The following is a 15,975-nucleotide window of genomic DNA, read 5'->3' as shown; positions in this document are numbered from 1 at the left end:
TGCAAACGAGGAAGAATAGGAATATTCTCTCTCCCTTTGCAGATAGTGAAGGGTAGGTAACGCAAGCCTTTAACACGTCGTACCTATTTCATTCCTCATTGATTGATTGATTGTCCGAACATTGACTGTTTGGGAATTAGTTCTTTTTGGAGGTATTCCCTGTTTGCAAATAAACGTAGGAAAATCTTTGCAAGTAGTGAAAGGGTACGTAATGCGGACCTTTCTCCCCCGTTGTAATCTGTCATGCCTATCTACTCCCCACCGATTGATGCACCTGTTTCACCCGGACCATTTACTAGACATACGTCATCTGGCCCGACCAGAGAGCACCCCTAGTGAAAAGGACATATGCAATAATAACGAAGTGATCACTGTATCCTGTTAACAGAAACTTTAGCATGAAACAACCTGGAAAGAAAAGAATAGGAAAACGAAAATCAGTAGGCCACTGATGAACATGAACTTTTATTAAACAACGAACAAAGAAACGATAACATAACGTAATGATAAAACCTGTTAATGTCCTAGAAACAAGAAAACGTTAAAATATGCCATTGGTGAGAGACCAGAAAAACAGTAAGAGAAACCAAATCACCCCTCGCTGTCCCACCGCCTGCCACGCCAAAAAAATCGATAGACTAGGGAAAATGCAAGTCAGTAGAACATCCGCCCCCACTCTGGAAACTTCCAAGGTGGAGCAGAGTTCCGGCTACGCCCAGCCGGGAGCAGCCCATATAAGGCAGGTCCTGCTGCCACGCCTCGGCCAGGAGATCCTAACGTAGGGTGTAGCCGGAGGAGAGGCCGAGACCAGCGGGACCCGGCCAGGGGATTGCCTTTACAACGCTGAACAGTTGCAGGGGGGGGGAATGTCTCCTCGACCCTCCCCTCTCTCTCCCAGTCCGGCCGCGGTGGCCCTTGAGAGTTGCAGGTAGTCCTGCCACATGCTCTTCCGGTCCGGCCACCAACGGTCGGGGGGCCGAGGCCGACGGGATCCGGCTGCAGCCGATAAACCAAGAAACCCGTTCATGGGGCCAGAGCCAGGGGCGTCCGGCCGACATCTACCGGAAGCCCGGCCCGAAGACGGACGGGACACTTCTTCTTTCTTGTATAATTGCTGCAACAACCCTGGGGGGGGATGTCTTGCACATGCCTCCGACCCCCCCCCCCTCGTCCTCATCGCCTGGTCCGGCCATAACAAATATCAAGCGAGACGCCGTGGGGTGCACTGGGAGGGAGAGACGGTGCGAACAGGCCTCTCCCGCCTCCCCAGTGGAGGCTTCCCAGCTGCACCCTCAGCGCTCCAGGCGCCCGGAAAAGAGTTCTTCCACTGTGGCCATGCTGCAACGTCTCGCCCGGCAGGGTGGAGCCCGTCCGCTCATTTGACCCCGCGATCGCCAGTAGCTACCGAACTCTCAAAATGGCGGTCGACCTGCCAAGAGCGGGCCCAGCATAAAGAAATGGCCCGGTCACTGGTTGACTCCACCACCGTAGTCCTCCACGACCTTGAAGATTCTAGAGGAGCCGCGGGAGTCTCCGACCCCCGATGGGGAATGACTGCCATGATCACCCGTGGAGTGACGAAACTGTATTCGCGGGACGTCGGCGCCAGCCTCACTTTGAATTACTAGAATCCTGCAGACCTCACTTCCGGTAAAAGCACAGTGTGACCCGGTAGGAAAAATTGTTGCACCCCCTCCCCTTTTTGACTGATAGTTCAAACCACCGATCCTTTCCTGTGCCCTTTTAACGGAACTTTGGACTGCCTCCCCCTCTTTTACATTTTCTAGAGAAAACAAAACATTAACCACTACATTAGCATAGCAGTTGACACCAGAACTGTTTTCAAATTGAAAACCAACAACATCGTCAACAGAATCCTTTTTGTTTCTGCTGTGACCCTGCTACAGCACAGGCATTGTCCCCAGCAGTAATTCTGCAATGCCGGTAAGAATACCTGTGGTGCCTACTGGACTCACTCACCCCCGCGGCGCCCCACGCCGTTATGTGCTGGGCGGCAACTTGCTAGACATCACTTTAGTGCCATCTAGATTTCAGCGCGTTCTGCTGCCTTGGAACTATTCGCACAACAGACCGCTACTGACAAGAATATTTCATTATTGGTGCTGTCAATTTCAATAAATCTATTGGATAATTCAAAAGAAATTGCCACGGTCTCTTCGTTGTTTAAATGTTTTTACTGTTTTTGTTTTGTTGTATATATTTATATGTTATTAAAGTTTTATATTCCTACTACTTTGTTGGAGTGCTATATATTTTTAATGTGAGACATAATTGTAAAAACTTTGATGTACAAAGAGTCATTCCTGGAATCTTCCGCTTCAGGCTCGATCCCCTCCCCAATCACAATACAGGATAGTTTTCAGATAGTAGGAACACGTGTGGTGTGACGGATCTCATCGGGTGTGGGCCTTGATCTACTATAACTCCTTTGAAGAGGGGTGATTCTTTACAGCTGAGGCCATAAACTACATCTGCAGGGCTAGCTGATAGCCTGGACAATCGGACACAGAGGAAGAGGAGTGTCAGAGGGTGCGGTAGTGAATAGGGCGAAAGGGAGGTGTCGGGCGGGCACAGAGTGTGATTATCAGGGAAGAGCAGCGCAGATGGGGGGAGGTTTATTGCCCATGCATAAGACAGAGAGCGGGGGTGACCAGTGCCTGGGGAAGATGCTTGCGAGGGTGAGGAGCCATGCTACGAATCGACAGCGTGCAGAGAGTGGGTCTGGTCAAGACATCTAAAATGGCTGCCGTGCACGACAAAAGTGTGGCATTTCAAAAAAGGCAAGATGGCGCAGACAATGTTTTTCAACACTTCCTCATTTCCTTCGAATCGAACGTTAACAGACGTTGGGGCATATTACCAAAGTTAAGCGATATTTATCGCTAACGATGCTTACCAACGAATTTTTTACCGCTAAGCATCGTCAGAAATTATCAAAGATAAACCTTGCTATTATCAAGGTTTATCACAAATGCGATAATAAACGGCCGCAATGCATGAATATCGCTAAAAACTCAGCGATATTCATACATTACCGAGCTAATGCTCTTAGCCATGTTATCCACCTCCCATTGGATAACATGGCTAAGAACTGCTCAGGGCAGGTGTTACTTTTTGGAGATATTCGCGCTTAGCGCGAATATCTCCAAAAGTTGGTAATAGGAGATAGATATCTTGCATGTTGTAATGCAAGTTATTGTGGTATATGGAACTCATACCATAATCTCTCAGGAAAGCAGAAACTGATCCTTTTGGAACCGCCTAAAAAGGCCTAGGGGGTGAGGAGTACTCTACTTTGCCCCCTTTTCACGTTCCGAACTATTTTATTTTACTCTCTTCTGTAATTACACAAAATAGCACCGATAAGATGCATCGGAGACACACAGTGAGAGAAAGGAGGCCGGAGATGAAGAAGAGATGTCAAATACACATTGGAGATAATATAGTGGCAGAAGGGAAGTAAATATGAGTAAACTTACCATGTAACATAAAAATGTTGCACTCTATACTATAAGTCTCATTTTATACTACAATCACTTCGCTACAACCTCATAAATTAAAAATAAAAATGAATAATGTCTCAAACAATTTTTGATTTCTAAATATAAATTTATTCTTCAGAATTTTCTAAATTTTAAAGAACTACTAACATGTCCTCATCAGCAATGTCCTCATGAAAAGTCTGCAATAATGATTCTTGTAACTCTATCGTCTCCAAACACTCGATAAATTCGCCATCAAGAGATTGATCAAAAAAATCATTCAAGTCATCTCCTCCTTCTGACAATATTTCATTATTGGTGCTGTCAATTTCAATCAATGTAGTGGAATCATTCAAGTCATCTCCTCGTGACAATATTTCATTATTGGTGCTCTCAATTTCAATCAATGTACTGGAATCATTCAAGTCATCTCCTCCTTGTGACAATATTTCATTATTGGTGCTGTCCATTTCAATCAATCTAATGGAATCATACAAGTCATCTCCTCCTTGTGACAATATTTCATTATTGCTGCTCTCAATTTCAATCAACGTAGTGGAATCATTCAAGTCATCTCCTTGTGACAATATTTCATTCTTGGTGCTGTCCATTTCAATCAATCTAATGGAATCATACAAGTCATGTCCTCCTTGTGACAATGTTTCATTATTGGTGCTCTCAATTTCAATCAATGTAGTGGACAATTCAAAAGAACTTGCCACGGTCTCTTCATTGTGAGCCATTTTATTTTGAAATTGCTTGCTGTAAATTGCAGAAAAAAATAATCACTTTCATTTATCGTTTTTAGTAATACATAATATAAAACTAACTTTATCAAGTATTTAGTATAACAGAAGGACTGCAAATAAATAACAGAAAACATTTTTCAAATTATCTTCAAGTGTACAACATAGTTCCCCTTACAAATTAACAACTCACCTTTTCAAAAGTAGGAAAAGTGTTAGTACTGTGTAAATCAAACACCAGAAATTCACCACCAAAAATTCCTCACAAATGTACCTCAGACAGTAGTATCACAAAATGGCTGTGGTTTCCTCTCATTTGACATATATACATAACCAATTAACTTTCATCACACACAAATACAAAACCAAAGTAACATTTTAATTGGTTCTAAATTTCAACACTTTCAAATGTGTTTTCCCCATGCAATTTTCCATAGGACATTTACATACGTCTACAGCCTGAATGGCTGAACGGAATTACACCAAACTTGGCAAAATGGTACATCAAACCTAAGAGGTCAGGAAGGATCTACTATGCCCCCTTATGGTCATTTCCCCCTTCGCTTTGGCCTCCTCTTGTCTCTCAATCCTACCGAGAGACAAGATGGCGGCCGCTACGGACTGTTTGGAATGTTGACAGACGCCGGAGAACCAATCAGCTTCGCAAAGCTCCGTAACGCGAAAAGTACGCGAAGCGGAGCGCTGTTACAGATATATATCTTTTTTTGAACGTTAATTTCTCAAAATCCACTGGAGCACATATATTGAGACCTAGCAAAGGCACATCGGGCTACCAGTCCCTAATATTTTACCAAGTTTCGTGCAAATCCATTCAGCCGTTCGATTATTATTATTATTTAATTTTTTTGCCCCGCGGGGCCCTTTTAAAACCTCCACATCAAACCTAGGGGGTCAGCGAGGATCTACTAGTCCCCCTTATGGTCATTTGCCCCTTCGCTTTCGCCTCCTCTTGTCTCTCGATCCTACCGAGAGACAAGATGGCGGCCGCTACAGACTATTTGGAATGTTGACAGACGCCGGAGAACCAATCAGCTTCGCTTCACAAAGCTCCGTTGCGCGAAAAGTCCGCGTCCTGGGCCGCTGCCCAGTCTGCTGTTACAGATATATATCTTTTTTTAAACGTTAATTTCTCAAAATCCACTGCAGCACATATATTGAGACCTACAAAAGGCACATCGGGCTACCAGTCCCTACAATTTTGCCAAGTTTCGTGCAAATCCATTCAGCCGTTCGGGCTAAAAGTGAGGCCAACCGCCCTATGGAAATTAACATGGGAAAAACGCGTTTTGGGACCCCCCTTTTTTCTCGGCCCCCCCTTGACGAACCCCCCCAAAATTTTCAGGGGCTGCTCAGAAACAACATGTGCCATTTTCCTGAAAATTTCAGCCAATTCCGTCCACAAACGCCAAAGTTATTAGACATAGAATTTTCAAAAAACCCATAGAGAAAAAAATCCTAACTATATATACCTACTGGCGACCGCCAGTAGGTAATATATATATATATATATATATATATATATATACTGAGATGTCATCAGTGATGTCATCAGTGATGTCATTTGAGATGTCATCAGTGATGTCATCAGTGATGTCACTGACCATCTCATGAATGATGTAATATGTGACATCATCAGCAGTGGATTGCGGGTGCGCGATATATAGTTAGTGCAACTAACTATATATGGAATTTCAATGGTTTTGTGTGAGTAAAATAAGGTTTTTTAAATGCTAATTCCTAACTATATATGGTCTATAACCTATGGTTTTTTCAGTGAATTTTCAAGGTTTTGTAAATGCTAATTCCTAACTATATATGGTCTATAACCTATGGTTTTTTCAGTGAATTTCATTGGTTTTTTAAAAGCTAATATCTGTAGCTGTAAAATGTATTCTTCTTTAAATCCAAAAATATATTTTCTATGTTTATTAATAATTTTTTTTTAAATATTTTTTTTTGTTCGCTCCCGGTTCGAGAACCGGGAAGCTTCCCGTTAGCTCAATTTGATGCCGCGACCCAGTCCGCGAACCCGTAAACGTTCCGTTTGCGCAACTGCCGCGGTAGAAATCAACATCGTGACGCGTCGCGGAAGCGCGACGTATCACGTTGTCGCGTAATGCGTCTTATGACGCGCCGCGTTAGCGCACCCGGAAGTGCTCCGGTACGCGAACTGAGACGCGAAGTGCAGCTCCCCGGAAGCGATCCGGGGCGCGTCGCGAAAGCGCGACGTATCTCGTTGCCGCGTAATGCGTCTTATGACGCGCCGCGTTAGTGCACCCGGAAGTGCTCCGGAGCGCGAACCGAGGCGCGAAGCGCAGCGACCCGGAAGCGATCCGCAGCGCGTAACATAAGCGTAACAGGTCATGTGACTTGTTAATAAAACTTTTCATTGGTTCATTTCACTTTTGGTTTCCTAATGATGTAAGGCTAGGTCAGGTGACCTAAAAATAACACTTTTCATTGGTTTAGAACTATTTTTTTCCCAAATGATGAAAACCCCTCCTTCTTTCCTCACTCTGACTTTCATCTTTGTGAGAGGAAGACCTTTTTTGATATTTGAGCAATGGCTTCATTGGTAGCTTCAGCTGGTGGACCCCCACCACCACCACCACCTCCTCATGGGAAGAGAGGACCACCTCCACAGTTCATCAGCAACACAGAGGAGGAAGAGGATGAACAAGAGGAAGAGAAGACAGAGGGACCACAGTTTTTACAAGAGGAGCCCCGGGTTTCTCATCGTAAAACTAGTTTTATTTGGCAGTTTTTTTCAATCCCTGAAGGGCAGAAAAAAGTTAATGCTAGATATGTGACGTGCCTCATATGTAAAGAGGACTTATCTAGAGGCACCTTAAAAAAGTATAGCTTCGGCAACTACACCATACACCGTCACATGCAGAGGTGGCATCCATTAAACTACAGCCGGGCAGAGATGCGTGACCTGCAGGACAACCCACCAACTCCTGTGGCCACGACATCAACACAGTTATCTTTGTCAGGACCAGAGGCACGGGAAACCGTGCCAAACATTCAGGACAACTTTATCCATATGAAGATTACCTGTTTGTATTGCGGTACATTACTGTCATGTGCCAATATGAGCATTAACTTAATCAACAGAGCATTTGAAAATCACAAGTGCTCTAAACGCCCCAGAAAGTAAATTTTTTTTTTGCTCCTGTTGAGCCCTTTCCAATGCCTGTTTTTTGTTGTTTCCCCTCCAAAAAAAACAAAAAAAACATAAAACTGTTCAAAAAATACAAAAAAAACAAAAAATGTTCAGAAAAATAAAAAAAAATATAAAACAACAAAAACATTAAAAAAAAAGTTCTTTTCAGAACTACCTCCCCTTTCAAAAAAAATTGCTAGAATGTTTAGCACTCTGGCAAGTTGTATTTCTTTTGGTTCGCTTCCTGGTTCGCTCACCGGTACGCGAACCGGGAGCGAACCAAAAAAAAAAAAAAAAAAAAAAGAAGAGTAAGTATAAGGGAAGTAAACAGAGAGTAATGTTAAAACAAAGACAGCTATAGGGTCTAAACCAGAGATACTGTTTAATAGATTTATTTACCGAAGAAAAGAGGGAAGAGGATATAATTGTGAAAAACAAAATAGATAAGGAAGTGAAAGAAAAAAAAGAGAGTAGAACAATAACAAAGAAGAGTTTCTTAGAGAATATGCGTGAATGTTCAAAATAAGATTAAAACATGTGGAATAACAGAGAGAAAAAACAGAAAGCAGAAAAGAAGAAGTAACAGAAAAAGAATAATTGAAACAGCAAAGAAATGTAAATAACATAGGGCCATATTATCAACATAGGCAATAAAAGTTTTGCAGCTTTTATCGGCAGAAATGTGTCGCTTAAGCCGCTTTTGCGGCAGAAAACTGCCGCTAAAACCACTTTTGCAGCAGTTTTCTGCCGATAAAAACAGCAATAATTTTATTGGCTGTGTTCATAATATGCCCCTTAGTGTGCTTCAACTACACAGAAAAAGCATAATGAACAAGCAGTGAAAGAGTGATCAGTCAAAGACACTAAGAGTAATAGAGACGGAATGAGTGAACAAGAGTGAGGAACTATGAGAAGAGAGGGACTGAGAAAAGGAGTGGAAGGAGTAGAGTAAGTAGGTAATAGAGAAAGGAATGAGGGAAGTAGCAAAGGCAGGAAACTGAGGGTTAAAGAAATGAAGCTGTGGAACTAATAGTAGGTGAATGTGATAGAAATGTAACGAAAAGACTACAAAACATTTACCTTATAATTGTCGTTAAATTACTCACTTTTTATTTTTATACTTTCAATCTGTGAAAGAGAGAACCAACATTTGAAAAATATTAAAACATGTATTTAAAAATTAGAAAAGACAAGGGAAAAGATTGAAGGAGAAACAGTTTTTAAACAACTTTGACACTTACAGAAGCTTCTGCTTCTCCAGGCCCCCTACACAGTCCTAAAGATATACATTTTAAACTAACAGTATCTTGATGCAGATGAAGTGAGGCCTATCTTAGAACATGGTGCATTTTTTGCACTGCTGTTGTCTCACAAAAGTGTCGCAAGACACTAACATTTTAAATGATTGTTTCAAGATGCCAATAAGATGTGTCCTATCCAGAGGTTTGTTTGAGGTGAGGCCTACTCAGGGTTCCAAATGAAATTTCGAGTTGTTGAAGAGAACAGAGGACATAATACATGTGAAGGTCTACCAATGAAGTAAATCATGTCCACTTCACTCTTGAACAAACGCCAGGCCTCTTCTGTGTCCGTGGACAGACCTAAAGTTCATCTGCACAATGTCATTCGTAAACTTAGGAAACACAGGTGATGTAATTGAAAAATGTGGAGTTTCTTTTCCTCATTTCACAATCACATCACCTGTGTTTCCTTTGCTTAGGTATCTCATAGTGCAGATGGAGTCTAGCATATCAAAGAGTACACAAAAGTTGAGCAGTGTATACAACAATTTTGACATTTACAGAAGACTCAGCTTCTTATCTTGTTGGAGATGAAGTGAGGCCTGTCTTGCAACATGCTGCATCTTTTGCATCACTGCTGCATCGGTTTCATGTGGCACGGGTTTTTTACAGCATGACACATCTGCCTAGATGCATCAATTTGTAATTTTGTCGCCTCATAGCAAATCTTTTCCACCGCCAATGCGTCACAAAAGTGACGCACAGTGACGCAAAAGAGGCATACACCTATCATAAATCTGTCCCTAACATTTTAAATGATTAATTCAGGATGACGATAAGGTGTGGCCTCTCCAGAGGTTTGTTTAAGGTGAGGCCTACTCAGGGTTGCAGATCAAATTTACGCTTGTTGAAGAATACAAAGGACATAATACATGTGAAAGCCTACCAATGAAGTAAGTCATGTCCACTTCACTCTTGAACAAAGGCCAGGCCTCTTCTGTGTCCGTGGACAGACCTAAACTTCATCTGCACAATGTCATTCGTAAACTTAGGAAACACAGGTGATGTAATTGAAAAACGTGCAATTTCTTTTGCTCATTTCACAATCACATCACTTGTGTTTCCTTTGCTTAGGTATCTCATTGTGCAGATGTAGTCCAGCATATGAAACAGTACCCAGAAGTGCAGCACTGCATGCAACAACTTTGACACTTACAAAAGCTTCAGCTTCTGCATGCCCCCTACACAGTGCTAATTATATACATTTTAAACTGATGGTATCTTGCTGGAGATGAACTGAAACCTATCTTGCAACATGGTGCATCTTTTACACAAAAGTGACCCACAGCGGCGCAAAAGAGGCGCACGGCCATCATAAATCTGACCCTAACATTTTAAATGATTGTTTCAAGATGCCGATAAGGTGTAACCTATCCACAGATTTGTTTCAGGTAAGTCCTACTCAGGGTTGCAGATGAAATTTAGGTTTGTTGAAGAATACAGAGGAGATAATACATGTGCAGGCCTACCAACGAAGTGAGTCATGCCCACTGCACTCTTGAACAAATGTCAGACCTCCTCTGTCTCCTGGAACAGGCCTAAACCTCATCTACACAATGTGATGTGTAATGTTAGGAAACACAGGTAATATAATAGGAAAACGTGCAATTTTTTTTGCTCATTCCACAATCATATCACCTGTGTTTCCTTTGCTTAGGTATCTCATTGTGGAAATGTAGTCTATCATATGAAAGACTACGTAGAATGTGAGCACTGTATGTAACAACTTTGACACTTACAGAAGCCTCTCCTTCTCCATGCCTCCTACACAGTTCTAAATGTACATCATAAATGCAAACAGTACAGAATTAATCATACATGTTAAATGGTTTATTTTTGCTGTTCTCAGAATGTATCAAATTTCACTAAAAACAGTGACTTGAAGGTATTCATCATATAACAGCGGGGAAAAAAAAACACAATCAAAATGATTGTGTTTAAAAAACCCATACAACATAACAAATCAGAATTCAGAACTCCTTAAAATTAACTTACTTTCCATGACGTCGAAGGATGTCCTATGAACAGCTTACACTCTGTTGTGCTATTATTACTTTCAGCCCGCCAATTTCTGAAAGAAAACCTCCATCGTTTTGAAAAATATGTTACATACAATAAATGACTTCTCGCTCTCTACCACACTGTCCACAAGGCCAAATCATGTAAGAGCCATTTATAACTCTTGGAATTCTTGTAAGCCAATCCCATCATTTTGTATTTCCGCAACTTTCAGAATTAAAATGTTGAAGATCATTTTCACAATCCTGGACTAGTAATATCTTACCCTTCTTGCTCACTCATGTTCTACATTTCCTATGACACTGATACTGCTTACTATGAAGCAGACTTACACTACCTCTATGACTACTACAATTATTTAATTCTCTACATCACTTTTAATCACAAAGCAATATCAAACAGTAGACAGCATTGCAGACTTACATTCCCTCTACTCCATGTTTTGATTGGCTGCTTCAATTAGCTTATAAAAAGAAACAGTTTTTCTGAACTCATTCAAAGTGCAGTTATTTTTCCATGACGTCAAGTGTTATGGTAAGAAGTTATGTCTCTGTACTACACTTATCCTCAAGGCCAAATCGTGTAGGAGCCATTAGAACTTCTTGAAATTCCTCAGAGCACATCCCGAGATTCTTTCCCTAAAATTTTGGTTTTAAAAACACCAGGTAAGAATTTTTAAGGTCATACGGCAATTTTTTTTGGAAAATTAAAACAGAATCGTTGCAGAATGACCAGCCATTTCTAGACTTTAAATAAGCTGTGTAATGTCCTGATGTTATTGAAGGACCGTCATGATATATAATTGCTGCAGTTACAAAAGTCCTTCCTGATATTGACAACTGTGAAGCCACAAAATTTTTAATTAAAGTTGTCAATTTTGTTCCATCAGGCCTACATCGTTGGAACATTAAAATGACATACTGGCCATATGTTCGTATAAATAATGTTGACATCATTTCAGATTTACATTGGCTACACTCCATGTTGTGATCAGCTGCTTTTACTAGCTTATTAAAAGAGACTGATTTACTGTCTGGCAAAGTTAAATCTTTCTGAGTCTACACTAGTAGTACTTGATACCCTACAGTTCTCGCAGTCATGCTGCCATTAATAAGAAAGCCCAAACAGGTGATCTACATCTACACCTTCAGCATGCAATACATCAAGCATATACATTAAAAACTCCTGACAATCTTGCTGAATATTTTGAGAGAATTGTGTTTGACCTGAACATCTGTCTAACAGATTTCGAATTTCAGACACACTTTCTATTTTTGTTCTATCAGTGCTACATTTCTCTAACACAGAATTTAACAAACTGCTAAATCTTTGATCAGAATTGACCACAATCTCTTCTTTTACATTTTCTAGAGAAAACAAAACATTAACCACTACATTAGCATAGCAGTTGACACCAGAACTGTTTTCAAATTGAAAACCAACAACATCTTCAACAGAATCCTTTTTGTTTCTGCTTATAATTTCAGGTTCATCAACTTTTCGTCTTTTTGCTACAACCTCCCTAGTATTGGTCACATTTCTTCGTTTCCGGCCTACCACACGTTTCTCAAACAAAGGATATTGAGGCAAATGTGGCGCATACTCTCTTCTTAACCTATTGTATTCCTTAACACAATCTAGATCGGCACAAATGTTTGTGACATCACACTCAATCAAGTACAATCCCGATAAAGTTCTAACTCGTGACAATGCCACATATGCCATACCCTCCTTGAACACAGAACTGCCAATATTCACCAATGCACTGTCTACACTTAAACCTTGCGATTTATGGATTGTCACTGCATATGCCAAGCAAACAGGAAACTGCTTACGGCGAACATATAAGTCTTTTACAAGCAAAAATCTAGCAGAACAACGACCAATTAGCTGTACTTCCTCAATGCCATCAAATTTAATTTTTAAAAATTCAATTCCATCTCTATTTCTGTATTTCACAAAATCAACAACATTACCCATTGATCCATTTACCAGACCTCTTTCAACATGTAAATTCCTTCTTAAAATTATACGGCAGTTTAAGCACACATTCAGAGTCTTTTCAAAACCTGCAGTTTTAGATATGGTCTTCTCTAATGAATCCAATTTTGTTTTCAAATTCTCAGACAAAATAATTGTTGATCCCATATGCTCTACTCTGTCAATAGCTTCCAGTTTCACAATCTCTTGGTTTTCTAAATGCAACATTTTGTTGTTGAGATGGCACATTCTGCAAGAGTTGGCATCAAACATATTCCAGATTTCTTTTCAGTAATTTTCTGAAAAATATTCTCAGGCACAACATCTTGTTCTGGATATAAATTTGACAGTAATCCTGCATGTAAAGCTTCTTTCCCATTCTCGGTCACTTTTCCAATTCTAACATCTTGTAGAATATTCTTGTAAACTTCATCCTTCGCCTGACGCATATTTTCATGCAGTTCAGCATAATTGAAGTTTAAACATATATTGACGTTGCCAATGCTCCCTAGGCACTTCCTGGTATCTTCATGCGTGAGCATTTTGAACACAGGTTGTCCTTTCACTGGTGTCAGCTGCAGAAGATCTCCGAAAACAATGATGTGTTTGCCACCAAATAACACATCATACTCTGTTTTGAGAACTTCTTGCATTGCTTACTTCGTCAATGATAAGAAGTTTCATTTTCCTCAAGATTCTTAAAACTTCACAACAAGCATCTCCAGATAGCTTGTGATATTGTAATTTGTTGTCATGCTCCACTGGCAGCATCAGTAAACGATGTAAAGTAATCCCTTTAATGTTATGTGCTGCCAGCCCAGTTGGAGCGGTAACAACACAAGACAGCGGTGATTCAATCCTTTTCTGCAGATAAGATGCAATTGCTTTAATGAGGAAACTTTTTCCAGTTCCCGCTTCTCCACTCACGTACAGTCGGACAGGCTTCAACGACGTACATGACCACTCTTTCTTCTCATGACTTAATCCATGATCTATTTGCTTGGTAACTTCGTCATATATTTTCCTCTGCTCAACGTTGAGTTGTCTTTCCAAGTCTTCTAAGTTAACCGCATCCTCCTGAGCATGTGCCATGGCTCTTTCCACTTCATTCATGGCAGTGGCAGCTTCATTTTCGATAACAGGTCCTCCTAGTGGATCCTGACTCAATGAAACAGAACTCTGACTGTCCTGAGAACTGTCTCTGGCAATCTCGGCTGCAATCGTTGCTTCCTGCTCGATTTCCGCATTCAACATTTCTACATATTTGGGAAAAGCAGGACATTCTTTGGTCTCCTTGGCGGCAGTGAAAGAGTCTTCGTAACAGAGGAAATCTCCAAGCAGTTCCTCTTCTGCACGCCAAGGCTTGAAAAGTTGCAAAAGTGCTAAATAGAAAAACTCCTTTTTTTCAGGAGATTCGCCACTCAATTTTCGATGGTTTACCAAGTGGCATTTTCTTTGCTTGACCAGACATCCCTCACTTCCAATTACAGCATACACTCCTTTCTCAGTATCTTCTTTAATGTTCCTCTTGAATATGTAATTTTGTAGAACCTCATACAGACAAACATTCTCGAGGTGACTGCTTCGATTTGGATAATATGTATCCCACATGTTGGTCTTCAAAATGTCGGTACTGTTTGGCTCCTTTTCCGCCAAATACTCAATTTCCCGCACAGGTTTCAGAACTCGATTACGCGTTGCAGCAAGACCAAGACTCGCCCAAACGATACTCCTAGATTTGGCATAGAGACTTGCTGAAGACAACCGGTCAGAACATTCGTAAGCTCCGATTTCTCGATGCGACAACATCTTCAGACTGAAACTGTACAACTTCTTACTGAGGCTCTTTTCATGGGAAATGTCCTCCCACATATCCTTCAATTCTGTCTTTTCTTTTTTGGTGATGTAAGATGTTACATACCGAGCAACAGCCATACAGTTATCAGCCACAAACTGTATATCCATGTTAGCATTCCACATGGACAAAATCACTGGGTTGTAGTCGTTGATGTACTTGGACTCTTCGTTCCTCTTCAAATTGTATGTGTTTTTCTGTGATTTCTTCATCACATTATGTCGCAGCGAAGACATCAAACTGTTTACTCTTCCTTTAGAAATCACCGGTCGTGGAAAGCCGAAACGACATTTGGTGTAGAACTTGTCCTTGTTTCGGAATTTACGACGACAGTACTTTCCACAATGATGGCTTTGGAAACGTAGAACTTTTTCTCTTAGGCTTTTCTTCTCCTTTGCATTTGGAACAGCACACGTAGAATACTGTTGTATGAAACTCATCACTGAGTCTTCTGGATCTGTTCCAAATTTAGGTGCATCCTTGATCCACAGCAGCATATGTATATGAGGAGCACCTCTTGCTTGGTACTCCTTTCTCCAGAAGAAATCCAACACCTCTCCAAGAGGTGGATTCTTCTTATTCATGATGAAAGACATCATAGCTTCAAATCTATGATTGAAGTACCTGCATACATTGACTGGATCCAAAGAGCACAGTTCTCCGGGTGTCTTGAATTCGATGTTTTCAATGTTTCCATTTGCCTCTCGTAGAAATTCAAGTAAGTCTTCCCAGCCATACTCGGCACAGCTCAGAGTGAGGAACCATGTGGGAGTTCCTAAGTTCCTCAGCATACATTTTAAATCACCATGACGACGGTACCAGTACTCATTAGTACCACGCTGACACGCCATGAGATTAATAAGGTGACAATCCAAAATACTGTCTTGGACATTGACTTTATCCATAAAGTCACTTGCCGAGATGTTTTGCATGTGTATACCACTTTTCAAGATGTGGTTCACTGCATATGACAGTCCAGACAGATCGCTTTCAAACAGGAGATGAAACAAATAGGGAATACATTGTCGAAACCTAGCATCTCCTGCATACAATCGCAAAGTCCGGTATTCAGAAGCAGGAATTTGATGAGGTCGCTCATCATATCTTCCTCCCTGACCTGTTGGAAAAAGCTGTGGGAAACACCGAGCTTCCAAACTTTCCTCCCAAACACTAATGGGACTCCCTTTGGCTTGTTTCATTTGAAACAACTCAATAGCATTCCCCATGACTTCCTTGGAATGCAAAGGATGAACACTATAATGTTCATATATTTCTTCACTAGTAGAGGGTTCTACTTTCTCAATTTGACCAGCACACAAATCGCTATCCTCTTCCTCACTTACTTCCTCTTCTGCAACATATACATTCTTATAGTACTTATTAT

The 15,975-nt window shown here is 41.0% G+C and overlaps 1 protein-coding gene across 1 annotated transcript in view; it reads left to right on the top strand.

Annotated features, from left to right (window-relative positions):
- Positions 1–15,975, top strand: part of LOC144827857 (uromodulin-like) — a 254,678-nt gene that overhangs the window by 24,023 nt on the left and 214,680 nt on the right. The window lies entirely within an intron of this gene.

Source organism: Lissotriton helveticus, chromosome 4_1 (assembly GCF_964261635.1).
Source record: "Lissotriton helveticus chromosome 4_1, aLisHel1.1, whole genome shotgun sequence".
In the NCBI taxonomy this organism is placed as follows: domain Eukaryota; kingdom Metazoa; phylum Chordata; class Amphibia; order Caudata; family Salamandridae; genus Lissotriton; species Lissotriton helveticus.
The sequence above is the reverse complement of the archived record's forward strand: the minus strand, read 5'-3'. Positions and strand labels throughout refer to the sequence as shown.